Source organism: Mastigoproctus giganteus, chromosome 13, assembly GCF_048544385.1.
Source record: "Mastigoproctus giganteus isolate SK-2022 chromosome 13, ASM4854438v1, whole genome shotgun sequence".
Lineage (NCBI taxonomy): Eukaryota > Metazoa > Arthropoda > Arachnida > Uropygi > Thelyphonidae > Mastigoproctus > Mastigoproctus giganteus.
In genome coordinates this window covers 110,915,117-110,930,861 of record NC_143587.1, presented here as the reverse complement: position 1 = coordinate 110,930,861, position 15,745 = coordinate 110,915,117, and the positions used below count along the sequence as shown (strand labels likewise).

Below are 15,745 nucleotides of genomic sequence, written 5' to 3'. Positions count from 1 at the left end.
AAGTTCACTTCTAAAATAAAATTATTACTAATATAAAAAACAAATTAGTGAGATCTGCAAGGTTCTCACTAAACTAAGAGACAATGATATTATTAAAATTTTTTTGTTAGGAGCATAATTGTATATTGTGAATAAACAATATTGTATGAGTAAAAATTCTATTATAAATAAAGATTGTAGTTAATAAACCCCTTTTTATTATTAATATTCCTTATTATAAACAAATAGTGCATGTTATAAATAAAAAATGCAGTTGATAAAATACATATTTATTATAATTAAACAATATAAGGGGTGGGACCACAGAGATGAATGAAACTCAGAAGTCGGCCACGAGCAAAAAAGGTTGAGAACCACTGGTTTAATGGACTCACTTAATATTGACTACAATCCTCAAGACTGGAGACTAATTACAGATTCTTCTAAACTGAGTTTAAAAGCAGTGCTACTATATAATGGCAATACACTACCATCAATGCCAAAAGGCCATGCAGTTCATATGAAAGAATCATATGATAACATGAAGCTTCTTATTGAATCCATCAACTACAAGAACTACCAATAGCAGTTTTGCAGTGAATTAAAAGTTATTGCCATCTTGTTAAGAATGCAGCAGGGAATCAAAAGTTTTGCTGCTGAATAGGACAGCACAGGATTCTCGTCACACAACAAATGACTGGCCTTCAAGGCAAACACCCAGGGATAAAAAAAATGCCCATTAGAGTAAACAAGTTGAGCCAAGCAAAATCCTGTTACCTCCCCTACACATAAAATTGGGATTTATGAATCAATTTGTTAAGACCAGATCAAGATGGACCAGCTTTCAAATCCTTCAAAGAAAAATTTCCAAGACTTACTTTGATTTGATTTGATTTAAGAGTTCTTGGTGCAAGAGCTACTGTGGCTAAAATGCGCCTGTAAGATTTAATTTATCGGTTTTGTTCTAATTGGTATATTGCTGCTAATAATTTCCAAGAGTAATAGATAATATTTAGTTTTATATTTGATTATAGTAATTTATTTTCTTGAGGAACTGAAAAACATCTGCTATATTCTTTCTATCTTCCAGTATGGTTTTGAGAGTGAGAGGGTGATGTTTGTTTAGCTCTTTGAAGGAGTTTCGGCGATCATCTGCAAAAGCTGGACAAGTAATCAGTACGTGTTCTACTGTTTGTTGTGTGTGACAGATAGGGCATAGGGGGGGATCTTCTCCTCGCAAAAGATAAGTGACTGAAATACGTGTGTCCTATCCTTAACCTAGCAAGTATCACTTCATCGCGCCTATTTTTCTGAATGCTGGATTTCCATGGCTGGAGTAATCTTTTAATCTGATGCAATTTGTTAGTGGTAAGTACTTGCCATTGCTGCTGCCAGTGATGTTTCCCACTGCGATCAATAACGTGTTTGTAGTCAGAGAAAGAGATATATTCTAATGCAGAAATATTGTTCTTGGTTTCTTTAGCAGCTCTGTCTGCTTGTTCGTTACCATGTATTCCGACATGGCTTGGGATCCAGCAAAATCTAATGTTACAATGTTGTTCAAGGAGTTTTGATATTTTGTATTGAATCTGCTGTTGTAGTGGATGTTTGTTAGAACTGATATTTTGTATTGCCATCATGAAACTACGGGAGTCAGTAAAAATTATGCTGTTTTGAAAACTTGAATGGTCGATTTCGTTTAATGCTAGCATAATGGCTTGCAGTTCTGCAGTATAAATGCTACAGTCTTCTGGGAGTTTTTGAGCCAATGTGATGTCAGAAAAGTAAACTGCCGCTCCCACATGAGAATCAGTTTTGGATCCATCTGTATATAGAAAACAATGATCTGAAAATTGTGCCTTATAAGCAGCGTGCAGCTGTTGATGGTTTATATGAGAAAGGGTTTGTTTGCTCCAAATGTGGAAGGAAAAGTCGCATAAAGGTTGTCGGATTATCCATGGTGGGGTAGACTGCTTCGTCAGTGGGATTATGTTATCCAGGTTAAGCTCTCTACTGAGAAGGTTTTTTAATCTCACATTCGCAGGTTTATTGATTCTTTGTTGTTGCTGATAATGTTGTTCCCATTCAGAAGTAAAGAGTTTTCTGTAGAGGATGGTCCGGTAAGGATTTTATTTTAGCTGCGTAAGAGAGTAATTGATTTTGTCTTCTGATTTGCAGAGGAGGTTCTTGAGCTTCAGCGTACAGGCTCTGCACGGGTGAGGTGCGGAAAGCTCCAAGGGCTAAACAGAGTGCGCAGTGATGTACCGGGTCGAGCCATCTCAGGGCACTAGGTCTTGCCGAGTCGTAGACTGGGGCACCATAGTCTAGCTTAGACCGAATGAGAAGGCGATATAAACGTAGTAGGATTGTCCTGTCTGCTCCCCAGGATATAGCGGATAGGACCTTCAAGATGTTCATTTTCTTCAAACAGTGGACTCTTATGTGACTGATATGCTCTAGGAAAGTCAGTTTTTTGTCAAAAACTAATCCTAAGAAACGGACACTATTTTTAACTGGGATGATCTGTTCTTTCAGCCTGAGTTCTGGGTCAGGATGGAGATTCCTTTTTCTGCAGAAATGTATACATGCAGTCTTTTGTACCGATATTCTATATCCATTTCTTTCTGTCCATTTTATGACTCTGTTAATGGCTACTTGCAATTGCCGTTCTATTGTCCTCATATGCTGCGCTTGATAAGAAATGCTGAAATCATCAGCATAAACAGTTGTAAAAATATTGTTTGGGATTTGTTCTATTATTGTGCTGAAGTGGATTGCAAAAAGTGTGGCACTAAGTACAGATCCTTGAGGGACCCCTTCTTCTTGATAATATATATTAGAAAGTGTATTGTTCATTCGAACTTGGAAGGTCCGATTCTTAAGGAAGTTATGTATGTAGAGGGGTAGATGTCCTTTAAGGCCAAGTTGATGTAACCTTTTAAGTATACCATATCGCCACGTGGTATCATATGCCTTTTGGATATCAAAATTAACCATGACTTGGTGTTGTTTCCTGAGAAAAGCATTTCTTACTTGATTTTCCAGTTGTATAAGTACATCCAAGGTACAGCAATTTTTTCTAAAGCCAAATTGTTCTGGGTTGAGAAGACCATTATTTTCTAGATACCATGTTAGTCTATTGTTGACAATTTTCTCTAAGATCTTGCCTAAGCAGCTAGTCAAAGCTATGGGACGATAGTTCTGTGGGTCTGATAGATCTTTTCCCTGTTTTGGGAGAGCTAGTATTATTGCGTGGTGCCATTTGTTTAGGAAAGAATTTTCAAGGTATATTTTGTTGTATAGATCTAATAGGGCTAATTGGGACTGTTCATCTAATTGTTGTATCATTGCATAGTGGATTTCGTCAGGACCGACGGCACTGTGTTTCACCTGTAGCAAAGTTTGTTTTAGTTCTGCTATAGTGAGCGGCAAGTTGTATTGTTCACACTGATTGCTAGAAAAGTTTAGTTTTATTTTTTCGGCCTCTTTCTTGTACGTTTTGAAAGCAGTGGGGTATGCACAATTAGCAGATGTATTCGAAAAATTTTCACCAAGCACATTGACTATATCTAAGGTATTTGTAACCAACTGTCCCTTCCAACTTAGCAATGGTGAGGGGTTTAATTGAGAACTGTTTGACATCCTTCTGATCTTTTTCCAGATAAGTGTAGCTGGTGTGGAAATAGTTATAGTGGATGCAAATTTCATCCAAGCAGCTTTTTTGCTTATTTTTTGTACTTTCCTGACCTTAGCTCTGGCTCTCTTGAATTGTATCAGATTGTCTGTTGTTGGATTTCTGCGAAAGAGGTTCCAGGCTCTATTTCTCTCTTTTTTAGCTTCCCAGCACTCTTTGTTCCACCATGGTTTTGGATATATTCTAATGTTAGAAGATGTTTTAGGTATTGTTTTTCCGCAGCTTGAAGCATACTATCAGTAACATAGGCTACCGATGTTTGTACTGATTCTCGTTTAATAATGTTGCAGTCTAACTTGGCTAGTAACCTGAACGTTTCCCAATCTGCATCATATATTTTCCATCTGGGGTGCCTACTGGCTTGACATGCCGTTTTCTTCATGATTTTCAAAATAATGGGGTAGTGGTCACTGCTCAATGGAGTCTCGTGTACGCTCCATTTAGTCATAGGGAACAGTGTTGGAGAACAGATTGATAAGTCTATTGCAGAACTGCTTTTTGATGGAAGGTGGAAATATGTGTGTGTGTGCCGTCATTTAAAATCATTAGATTGTTATCGACAACTAATTTTTCTATTTGCTTACCCTTTTGGTCTATTTTGGGATCGCCCCATAGTGGGTGATATCCATTTAGGTCACCTAAGATACAGAATGGAGATGGTAGTTGAGTGATCAGCTCTTCGAAATCCTTAAATTGGAATTCTTGATTAGGGGGTAGGTATATTGAGGCTATGGTAATGTTGAAGCCTATTGCTAGACGGACTGCAACTGCTTCTAATGGTGTGTTCAATGGTATTGTTTGGGAAGGTACATGTCTGTTAACTAATATTGCAACTCCTCCTCTCGTTGTTCCATTCGTTATGCGATCCTTTCTATATATGATATAATTTTTGATTATACTATTGTCCTGTGGTTTTAAATAGGTTTCTTGTAGGCAGATACTTAGTGGGTGGTACTGGGTGATGAGGTCTATAACATCATTAGTGTTTGAGCGAAAACCTCGACAGTTCCATTGGATAATTGTACCTGTCATTTGAGGTTAGATGTTCCCTCGGATTGCTTCCTTGGGGCTGATTTAACTTTGTCTACCTTGGTTTTGTCTTTCTTTGAAAAATATGGTCTACCCGTATCCATTTCTTCTTCAGTAAAGATTTCGAGAATTGGTTCCTCTCCTTGGTTTCTTGCATCTGTATCCATTTGTTCTGCAATCTTTTTTCCTGTATTACCTATCTTTTCTTTGTTTCCTTTTCGCCTTACATTTTCTGAATTATCTGGTGGGAAAGATAATGGAGTATTGATAATCTTTTCTTGTTTTTGTGATGGAGATGGTTTGTAAAACTCACGAACCCATTCTGAGATGGATTCTCCTGGGGGGATTGTGACATCCGTTTGTGTGCCACAACATTTTGAAATGGGTAATTTAATTTCCGGAGCCTTTTTGGTTGTGGTAATCTGCGCATAAGAAGGTTTGTTTGCTATATTTATTGTAATCGCCTTTTTAGCTTCCTGATATGAAACTCCATTTTCTGCTTTGTATCATTTTTTCCTTCTTCCAAATTTCACACTCCCTTGAATATGCAGTATGTTCCCCTTTACAATTTACACATTTATGGTTTCCAGCTGTGCAAGTAGAAGTGGCATGTTCTTGTGAACCACAGTTTGCACATGTTAATTTTCCTCTACATACTGTCTGCGAGTGACCAAACTTCTGACAGTTGAAACAACGGAGAGGGTTCGGGATGTACGGTCTTATATTGCAGTGTAGATATCCAGCTTTTACTGATCTGGGTGCTTTAGGTGTGTTGAAAGTGAGTATCAGATTCCTGGTGGGGGTGATTATTCCTTCTTTTTTAATTGTAATTCTTTTAACACTAATGACTCCTTGTTCCTGAAGCTCGATTTGAATTTCCTCTTTGGGCACATTTAGAAGGTCCCATTCCGTAATGACACCTTTTGAGGTATTTAATGTATTGTGTGGGGGTACCGTTACTGGTATTCCTGCAAAGGTTGTCATTTGTAATAATTTTTCGGAGTGTTTAGCATTGGCTGTTTCTACCAATATGTCGCCTGATTTTAGTCTTTTAACTTGTTTTGGTGGGCCAACATAACTCTCAAGAGTCTTTTGTATGAGAAAGGGTGACAATTGCCCTACCGCTTTCTCAGTATTTGAATGTATAATAATGTATGTTGGGGAAATTAAAACTTTAACGTCTGTTTTTAATCTCTTTGTGGAGATAGTCATTTGTATCGCCTTTTCTGATTGCCTTAGAGGTGTCTCCGAAAGAACTAGATTTCTCATATCTTGGGTCAGTTCTATTCGGGTCCGTTGACCCAGTGGATTCCTGGGTATTGGAGTCAGTTCGCTCCATTTCGCCCTGGAAGGGAGAGCTTTTCCCTTCCAGGTTACCGGCCCCGCCACGTGGAGGCAGGAGCAGTGCCACCCTGTGACCAAGCACTAGGAGGTTAGTGATTAATATATAACAAAAATAAAAGGGAGAGAGAAGGTTGCTTTCCTTCTTAATCTAGTAAAGTTGCTTTCTTTACTATGGATTATTTAATTGTGTGTTAATAAATGCTTTAAATAAGGAAACGATTTCTACTTCAAGAAAGAGCGCTAATTCAGAGCAAAGTCACTTGATCACAGAATCGCTTGGCACTTGGGGCCCAAGACTTACTGAAGCCAAAAAATAGAAAGGTGTATTCAATGTCTCACAAATATAGGACTTTCTCAAGGACAAACACTTTGACCAGATCCTCCATGTTGATTAAAAAGCAGCCTGAGATTCTTTCAAACTTGCAGCAACAAACTTTCTGGGAAACAACAAAGCAAATAACTATAAACAGCTTGTGAGAAACTTTCTGTCATCAAACCATAAATTAGGCTGCAACATATGCTTATTGTGACTCAATTGTTTTCTAGGTTCTTCGTGATATAGGTAAAATCAAGGTAAATATATATACCAAGGGAGACATTTCCAATGAAAACAGGAGACAAAATCTGAAGCAAGGTAGCAATACATCATTTCATTAAATTTCAAGTTTAAAAAATAACTGCGATTTGAATCATTGCACTCTGCGACTAAAAGGGCATTCGAGATAGGAAGGGGATGGACGGTTTCTCCGAGGCACATAAAGTAAGTAAAATACACTGTTTTATATATTTTTGATTATTTTATTCCTATGGCTATTATTAATTCATATTAAAATCAATCTTCCCTGTACAATTTGTACAAGAAAATAAATCTGTGTCCCTTTTTTAATCAATCGTGCAATCATGAGAATGCCATCAAACAGGCTCTTACCAGGAAGCATATTTTTCGATTCCCTCGCAGTAACATGATCTGTAAGATGCAAATTCAATTTTGCATGACGATAGAAGATTTCATTCACTATAAAACATCTGTGACAGCATATATCTCAGAGTTATACTTTTGAAGATTAATTTGGGAAGTTCTGTTTTTATGTAGAGCGTCTAAAAATATCACCTAAAAACTAACATTTTTAAGGTTCTAATCTAACGGTAATCAATTTTTTTCAGATCTTCAAGAAGAAAAATATTAATTTCTTTTATAAATAATCAATCATCCTAATGGCACCAAGTATTGTGTGGAAGTTTTTTTTAAGGTAGACCCAAAAGATACATATCTGCATATGCAATTTGTGCGATGCTAGTAGACTCTGGAGCAAATATGGTAGCTGAGTTAATAATTGTGATTTAGAGTTGCAATTATGCCTTATACGCACACTACAACTTTTAATAAATGAATCCATATTTGCCAGCAGACAGTGAAGAATATCATTACAACTAGTAAAAATATTGTGAACTAATATGTGTGAATGTAGATGCAAAATACTCATTCAGTTTGTTTGCTATCTGAGCAGGATCATCAACAGTGGAACCATCGATATCAAGTGGACCAATCAGATTCATCCTCTTCCTTTTAGAGTTTATATAAGTAAAGAAATACTGTTTATGCTTAGCATCTTTTGACAGAGATTTCTCATAATCTGCCTTCGCCTGCCTAACCTCCTTTGTGACTTGATTACAGACTAGCTTATATCTTCCATAGGCTTTTAAGTCGTTTGACACTGAAACCATTCTGCTTCAGCAGTTAATAAGTAGACAGAATTGCAGGATAAACAAAATTTAGAAAAAAAAAAAAAAAAAAAACACTACATTAATTCAAGATGTCTACGCATTGGAATTCAATGTATTACATGCTAGAAAGAAATCGAGAGCAACAAAAAGCTCTTGTGGCATGTGCTGTAGATAAAAACATCCCTACATTAAATTCATACCAGTGGAGCCTTGTTGAGAAAATAGTTCAACTTTCAGAGCCATTAGAAGAAATTACTAAAGAATCAAGTAAGAGAGAATGCTCCATTTCAACGATCATCCCAAAAATTCAAACTATTAATTTGTTTTTATTGAAGGCTATACAAAGTAATAACTTCAGCGAAATTTGCACCACAATTGAAGAACTTAGGTCTTCAACTGACAAAAGATTTACTTATTTGGAAAACAAATGTTTGTGTATCTTCTTTCATAGATCCTAGATTCAAGATGACATTTCACAAAAGTGACATGGATGAAAAAAATACAGGAATGGGTATTAGAAGCTGTGGGCAAAATGGAGAATTCAGAGAAGATATTTCATGTTCATCCAGTTCTGGAGAAGATCAAGAATCCTCAAGTGACAATGCACTCGCTTTTTCAAAATTGTTTAATGAATTAGCTTCTGCTAAGATGTAAAAGAATGAAGAATCAGCAATATCGAAAGAAAAGGAATCTAAATCAAGCATCAATTGTACCTGTTCAAGGGAAATGCATCATTATTTGAATTTACTGTTACTACCAAAAACTGATGACCCTTTCTTGTGGTGGAAAAATTTACAAGAAACCTTTCCTCTTTTGAGTAAATTAGCTTTAAAATATTTAAGTGCACCACCTTCTTCAGTTGAAAGTGAAAGAATATTCCGCACAGGTAGAAATATATATACGAGCCTACAAGAAACAGGTTATGCATGAAAATGGAGAAATTCTCATGTTAGTATACAGTAATACCCCGACTTACGCTACCCCGACTTACGCGAACTCGGAGTTACGCGGTTCTTGATTTTTTTCGTTTGGCAACGCTGCCGCCCACTGCCTTCAAGGTCGTTTTTCATATGTTATCGATATACGGTGCGACGGCGGAGAATGAGAGCGAAAGATGAACAAAATTCAACTTTGCTGCTTTTATGTTTTTTATATCAGTGAAGGGGAAACACATTTCACCATAATAACATAAAAACCAACACAATTCCAGCTATCGGTATAATCGCAAATGCAATTAGATCGAGTTTACTACCAGTTTATAACAGATTTCACTAGCAGAAACGCAACTGGATTTTTATTGTTTTATGGTTGTAACCCCTAGAAATGTGAGGTGTTAATAGTGTATCTCTGCCTTTATGGTGTTGTTTATTCAGTTGCTACATGCGCGCAGCTTTGTTTATGCGTATCAAGCGTGCCTCCTCGTTTTGTAATTGTGCTTTATTCCCTAAAAATGAGTAAAATACTTAATTAAAAGGTGTGAAAAGGAAGCGTCCTGGTGAAGACACTGCAGATTCAGAGAGAAAAAGAAAAGCAATTATCGATAAACAGAGGCGGACTGGGTCAAAAATTCTTACCCGGGAAAATTTATAGTGGCGTCATACTATGGTTTATGGCCAAAATCACACTGGCCCACCAGGGTTTCCCCGGTAAGGCTTATGGCCAGTCCACCTCTGTCGATAGAGAAAAAATATGAAATTGTGAAACGCTTTGAGCGAAATGAAAGACCATGTGATATTGCACGTGCTACAGGCCTAAATGAAGCAACGGCGAAAAGCACACGACAATTGAAAACTTGACAGGTTGAAAATTGAAAAGGGCTCAATTGTAAAGGGCTTAAAAATTTTAGAAAACAGACTCCAACGAAGAACGCGTTATAGCTACAAAGCAAGGAATAAAAAAATTATTAGCTTGCTACGAAGAAATTCTGCGTGAAAAAAAGAACGCGCTGTGTCGTCAGACGAATTTGTTAGATTTTATGAAGCCATCGACATCGAAATAACTTTTTTACGTAAGTCATTTGTTTTTTTTAATACATATTTTGTATTAATATGTATAAAGAACTGCAATTTTATTAATATTTTTCTTCTAAACTAGTGTTTTTGTTAGTCCTTGGTCCCAATTAAGCAAAATTTATATGTATTTATATGCAAAGTTGTACCCCGACTTACGCGAATTCGACTTACGCGATTTTCGTCGGACCCATCTATCGCGTAACTTCGGGGTATTACTGTATTATAATTTAAGAATAATGGAATTTGATTATATTCATTACAACTGTTTTAAGTTATTTACTTTTTTAAATGTTCCAAGATGTTTTTCTTAATTGTACTACAATAGTTCAAAAGCCAAGCGTTTGTGTAACGAAATTATTGACTTTTGTGTTTTTGTATTAAAGAAGCTATGCGTTTATCAAAGTTATTTCATTTTTGTGTTTTTTATTAATGAAGCTAGGTGTTTATCAAATTACTATTTCATTTTTTTTGTGGTAGTAGTAGTAGTGGCATGTGATGCAAGTAAGCAAGTGTATGAAGCTAAAAAAAAAAAAAAAAAAAACACCATTCCCTCCAAATGCCTGTCCAGTTCCTCCTTAAATTTATTTAACCTATCAACTTCCACAACAACAGATGGAAGTTTGTTCCAGCAATTAACCACCCACTGGCTAAAGGCAAATTTCTGCACATCTATCTTTTCTTAATTTGAATTTATGCTCCCTTAGGTTCGTAATCTGAACAAGTGGAAGGATCCCATCAGAATTCAGCGCACTCAACCCATTCAAGGCCTTATATGCCTCAATCAGATCACCGCGCAGGTGCCTAGTCTCCAGCCACTGCAATTTGCAGAAGTTAAGCCTCTCTTGGTAAGAGGATCCCTTCATTCCCCTCACTAACCTTGTTGCCCTTCTCTGTACACGCTCAAGCAAACTATATATTTCCTAAAATGAGACCTCCAGACCTGTACGCAGTACTCAAGGCGTGGCCTGACCATTGCCTTATACAGAGGGACAATCACCTCCTTTTCCCTGCTAGCAAAATTCCTATATATCATTGACTAAACCCCATGACCTGCCCTGACAGCCTGTCTGCATTGCTCAGAGAACTGCATATCTGACTGTACAATTACTTGCAGGTCTTTTTCATTTTCTACCACCTTAAATGTAATACCACACACTTGTATCAATAAAGTCAGATCAGCAGTCAGACACTGAAAATGAAGGTAATAGTGAAGAAAGTAAACCTATTGCTATAATCTAGTCCAATGGCAAAAATAACTGATGATTCTCTTGAAAGAGATGTAATGGCAGAAATACAAGTGTAAATTAAATTTAATGAGAACCAATTAATCAGTCTAAAGGCCAATTACCAATTAATCGGCAAAAGAGCCCATATGGCCGATTATCTACCGATTAATCGGTGCAATACTAGTTCGGACAAAGCATGGGTTTGTTAAGGAGAAGTCTTGTCTGACCAATAGGATACCATGATGTGGTCACAAAGGAACTGGATGCAAAGAATAATTGACATCATATACTTGGATCTTAGGAAGGCTTTGTGCAGCAGTCTTCCAATATGGAAGACTGCTACACAAACTGGGGCAGTGTGGCATTGGAGGCAAATTGCTGCTAGGGATAAAGGGACAGTTGAGTTTGAAAAGGAGACTGGTAATCAATGGTCACTGCTCCTCGTGGACTAATGTTATTAGTGGAGCCCCCCCAGGGTTCAGTGTTGGGTCCATTGTTGTTTTCTGTATTTATTAAAGATATTGATGAAGGTACACTGATTAGCCAAAACATTATGACCACCTATCTAATACAACGTTGGTCCTCCAAGTGCAGACAAAACAGCTTGTACCCGCTGAGGCATGAACACTACAAGATTTCTAAATGTGTCTTGTGGTATCTGGTAGCAACACGTAACCAGCAGATCCTCTAAATCCTGTGAGGTCTGTGGTTAAGACACCACAGATCGGAGTTGCTATACCAACATAAACCACAGATGCTCGATGGGAATTTGGAGGCCAGGGCAATACCTGGAAGTCTTCCTCATGTTCCATGAACCAGTCTCGAACAATCGACACGGTGTGGCATGTCGCATTATCCTGCTAAAAGACGGAACCGCCAGATGGGAAGACAGCTGCCATGAAAGGGTGTACCTGATCAGCAACGATGTTTAGGTAGGTGGTAGAAATCAGAGTGCCCGGCACGTGGATGATTGGACCCAGGGTATCCCAGCAGAACGTCGCCCCAAGCATGACACCGCCACCAGCTTATTTTCATCCCACAGTGCATCCAGGTGCCGTCACTTCCCCAGGTAAACAATGCACATGTACCTGGCCGTCCACATGATGCAACAAAAACGATTCATCAGACCAGACTACCTTCTTCCAATCACTCAAGATCCAGTTTCGATGCTCGCATGCCCATTTTAGTCACTGTCGCTGGTGAACCATGGTTAGCATGGGCACTCTGAGTGGTCTGTGGCTACACCGCCCCATTTTCAGCAGGGTCTGATTTACTGTGTGTTGTGACATGTTACTCCCATCATCAGCATTCCAATCACCAGCAAGTTGTACCACAGTCGTCCTACTGTTGCCACGTGCCATCCGGAGGCCTTTGCTCACCTCAAACATCGATGAGCCGTGGTCGTGTAACACCTCGGTGGCAGTTTGTGAGTTTTCTCTCCTCTGACCACTTTTGGTAGGTAACCACTGCTGACCGCGAGCACCCACACCAGCTGTGCCGTTTCACATATGCTCTGACCCACTTGTCTGGCCATTACAATTTGGCCTTTGTCAAACTCGCTTAAGTCAGTTGCCTTTCCCATCTGAAGAACAAGATGTAACACTGATTAACAGAACTCAGTATCAAGTGTTTTTTTATTCCATGTCCCAACCCATGTACAAGCCGTAGTTCACCTGCTTCAATTTGCATAACGACTCGCTGGTCATAATGTTTTGGCTCCTCGGTGTATATCAGGCTTAATGTCAGTTTACAGAAGATAAAGGTTGGCAGGTGGTTAATGACACTAATGATAGTACGCTACTACAATAGGATCTAGAAAAGTTGAGCAGATTGGCTGAGAGGTGGCAACTGAAGTTTAGCATTGACAAATGTAAAGTACTGCATATGGGTAGCAGTAATCCCAGAGTAACATATCAACTGTGTAGTATTACACTCAGAGTAGCAGAGAATGAAAAGGACCTGGGGTAATTGTGCAGTTAGATATGAAGTTTTCTGAGAAGTGCAGACAGTCTGTATACAGGAATTTTTATAGCTGGGATGAAGAGGTGATTAACCCTTTGTACAAGGCAATGTCACTCCACACTGAGTACTGTATACAGGTCTGGAGACTCATTTTAGGAAGGATGCAGAGCAGCTGGAATGAGTATAGAGATGGGCAACAAGATTAGTGAATGGAAGAAAGGGTTGCCCTTATGAAGAAAGGCTTAAGTTTTGCAAATTATAATGTCTGGAGACAAAGCACCTGTGTTTCTCATTTGGTTTTTAGGAGCATTAGCAACTAAGGCCATATTGCTCCGGGGATATGCGGAAAGGTCATTCCCTGACCTTTCCGCATTTGGTGGTCACGGGCTCGAACGCTGGTCTAATCAAGAAATATGTGCTACACACTGCTGCTCCTGCCCACCTGGCTACAGAGGCAGCCTAGGTACCTGTGAGGTGATCTCACTGAGGCGTATAAGGGCTTGAATGGTTTGAGCAAGCTCAATGCCAATGGGGTTCTTCCTCTTGTCCAGATTAATCGCCCAAGAGGACAAATTCAAATTGGGGAAAGACAGTTGTAGAACAGATGTGCGTAAATTTGCCTTTAGCCAGCAGGCGGTTGATTGCTGGAACCAACTTCCATCTCTCTTTGTAGAGGTTGACTGCTTAAATAAATTCAAGGAAGAAGTAGACAAACATTTGGAGCGAATGGATGGGAGAATGGGAAGGATTTTTTTGGCTTATGCTGTATAAGCTTGCTTTCTTGCACCATACGCTTCTACTAATGCTAAGTAGCTGCTGTGAAACTAACAGACACTGTCACTAAATGTGCCTCAGAAAACAACAGATTACACATGGAATAGACATACTGGAATTCATTAACTGTTAAAACCCTGGAATCAATCTCAGAAAATTTTCACACAATTTTTTTTCATATTTCTGAAAGACCCTGTACAATTTCTTCTGTATTTTTGCAATATATTTAAAAAAAAATAACTTAAATTATGGTTTAAAAAGAAAAAAAAAATATATATATATATATATCATTTTGATTACATTGCCAGGGAAAAATATCAAAATGCCACATACAATTAACCCCCCTCCTCCAACACTGTTAGAGTATTTTATTCATTTGTGCAAACAGCAATTCAAGATATAATAGTTGCACAATTTTATGACATGCACCTATGCAAGTTGTGAAGGTTGGTTTGCCTAATTTGTACTGCAAACTACAATTTTTCGATGAAAAATACACCTTAAAACAAATGCGCATCAGGTGAAAATCAAATAAAATACTCCTCTAGTGACTCGTGAGAAGTAATAAAAGGAATTATAATTTTAGTCTTATGTTCAACTATGGGATTTATGATGGTAACTAATATTAGCACTGTTTAAGGACTGAATCTTTAAAAGGATCTCCGAGAATATTAATTTAATAACAATTTCTGCTAAAGAAATGGATTTCTCGTTCCAAAGAAATAATAAGGCCATCTCATAATCGACACTTCAACCTATTTATGAACATTCGTAGGCTAAATTACACGAATGCTGCACTGTTATCCCGAGTTGCATATATTGCTACAATACCTGAGAGAATCACGCTACGTATTTAGCAAAGGTAAGCAAGCCGCACTATTTTAACCGCATTATCCATTTATTTGGCAGAAGAGAATATTGAAATCTTAAGAACTTATAATACGTCAATAGTACAATCAATTATTAAAAAGCAAGAATATGAAAACAATATAAAGCTGAAGACATATTAATTTATCCCCACCTCGACACAGCACGACACTGACGACACGCCGCCATTTTGAGTATATCACCCAGGGTATTCTATAACTACTTTGATATCAACACTTAAAAGAAATATTCTACCAATCATAGCTTACGAAATAATTTTTCCAATAGTAAAAGGTTCGAGATTAATAATGCAAGGCGCTACTTCCATGTGAAAGTTTATTATTATTATTATTATTATTATTATTATTGCTCTTATATTATTTCTCCCTGATTGGGAGATTCTACTACGTGACGGGTACTGCTAACAAGTACACAGGGTGGTTGTAATATCTGGTGTTACTGTTGGTGGAGGAACTCTCTGACTATCCTACAGGTGTTCAGGATTGTGACCTTCTGGAGTTCCTTGTAGGTGTTCTCTGGGAAACCTATTGCAGCCAGGTTGCTATGTAGGGTCTTTGGCACCATACCGGTGGCTGACACGATGATCCACGATGGTCGTTACTTCTTGAATATGCGACATCTCCTTAACCTCATGTCTCAGGTTCGTGTATTTCCTATTTTTTTACTCATGGGTTTTCTAGACATTGCTAATGTCGGGTACCACTATGTCAATCAGATAAGTAGCCTTTTCCACCTTGTCCACAAGTTGGAAAAGACAACAGACCTTGTCCAGTCTGTTGTGCGAGATGTTGTCTGATGATTTGTTGTTGTTGTTGTTGTTGTTGTTGCTCTTATAATATTTCTCCCTGATTGGAGGATTCCACTCCGTGATGGATACTGCTACCAAGTACACAGGGTGGTTGTAATGTCTGGTGTTATTGTCGGTTGAGGAAATCTCTGACTATCCTACAAGTGTTCAGGATTTGCGACTTATTATTATTATTATTATTGCTGCTCTTTTATTATTTCTCTCTGATTGGGGGTTCCACCTCGTGACGGGTTTTGCTAACAAATACACGGGGGGGGGTTGCTATGTCTGATGTTACTGTTGGTCGAGGAACTCTCTGACAATC

The 15,745-nt window shown here is 38.1% G+C and overlaps 1 protein-coding gene across 2 annotated transcripts in view; it reads right to left on the bottom strand.

The window, feature by feature from the left end:
• Window positions 1–14,844, bottom strand: part of Unr (cold shock domain-containing Unr) — a 344,942-nt gene extending 330,098 nt beyond the window's left edge. For both annotated transcript variants that reach the window (XM_090387109.1, XM_090387110.1), the window contains exon 1: window positions 14,767–14,844. The gene's annotated coding sequence lies outside the window, so the exon portion shown is untranslated. The remainder of the gene's footprint in view (window positions 1–14,766) is intronic.
• Window positions 14,845–15,745: the final 901 nt, after the last annotated feature.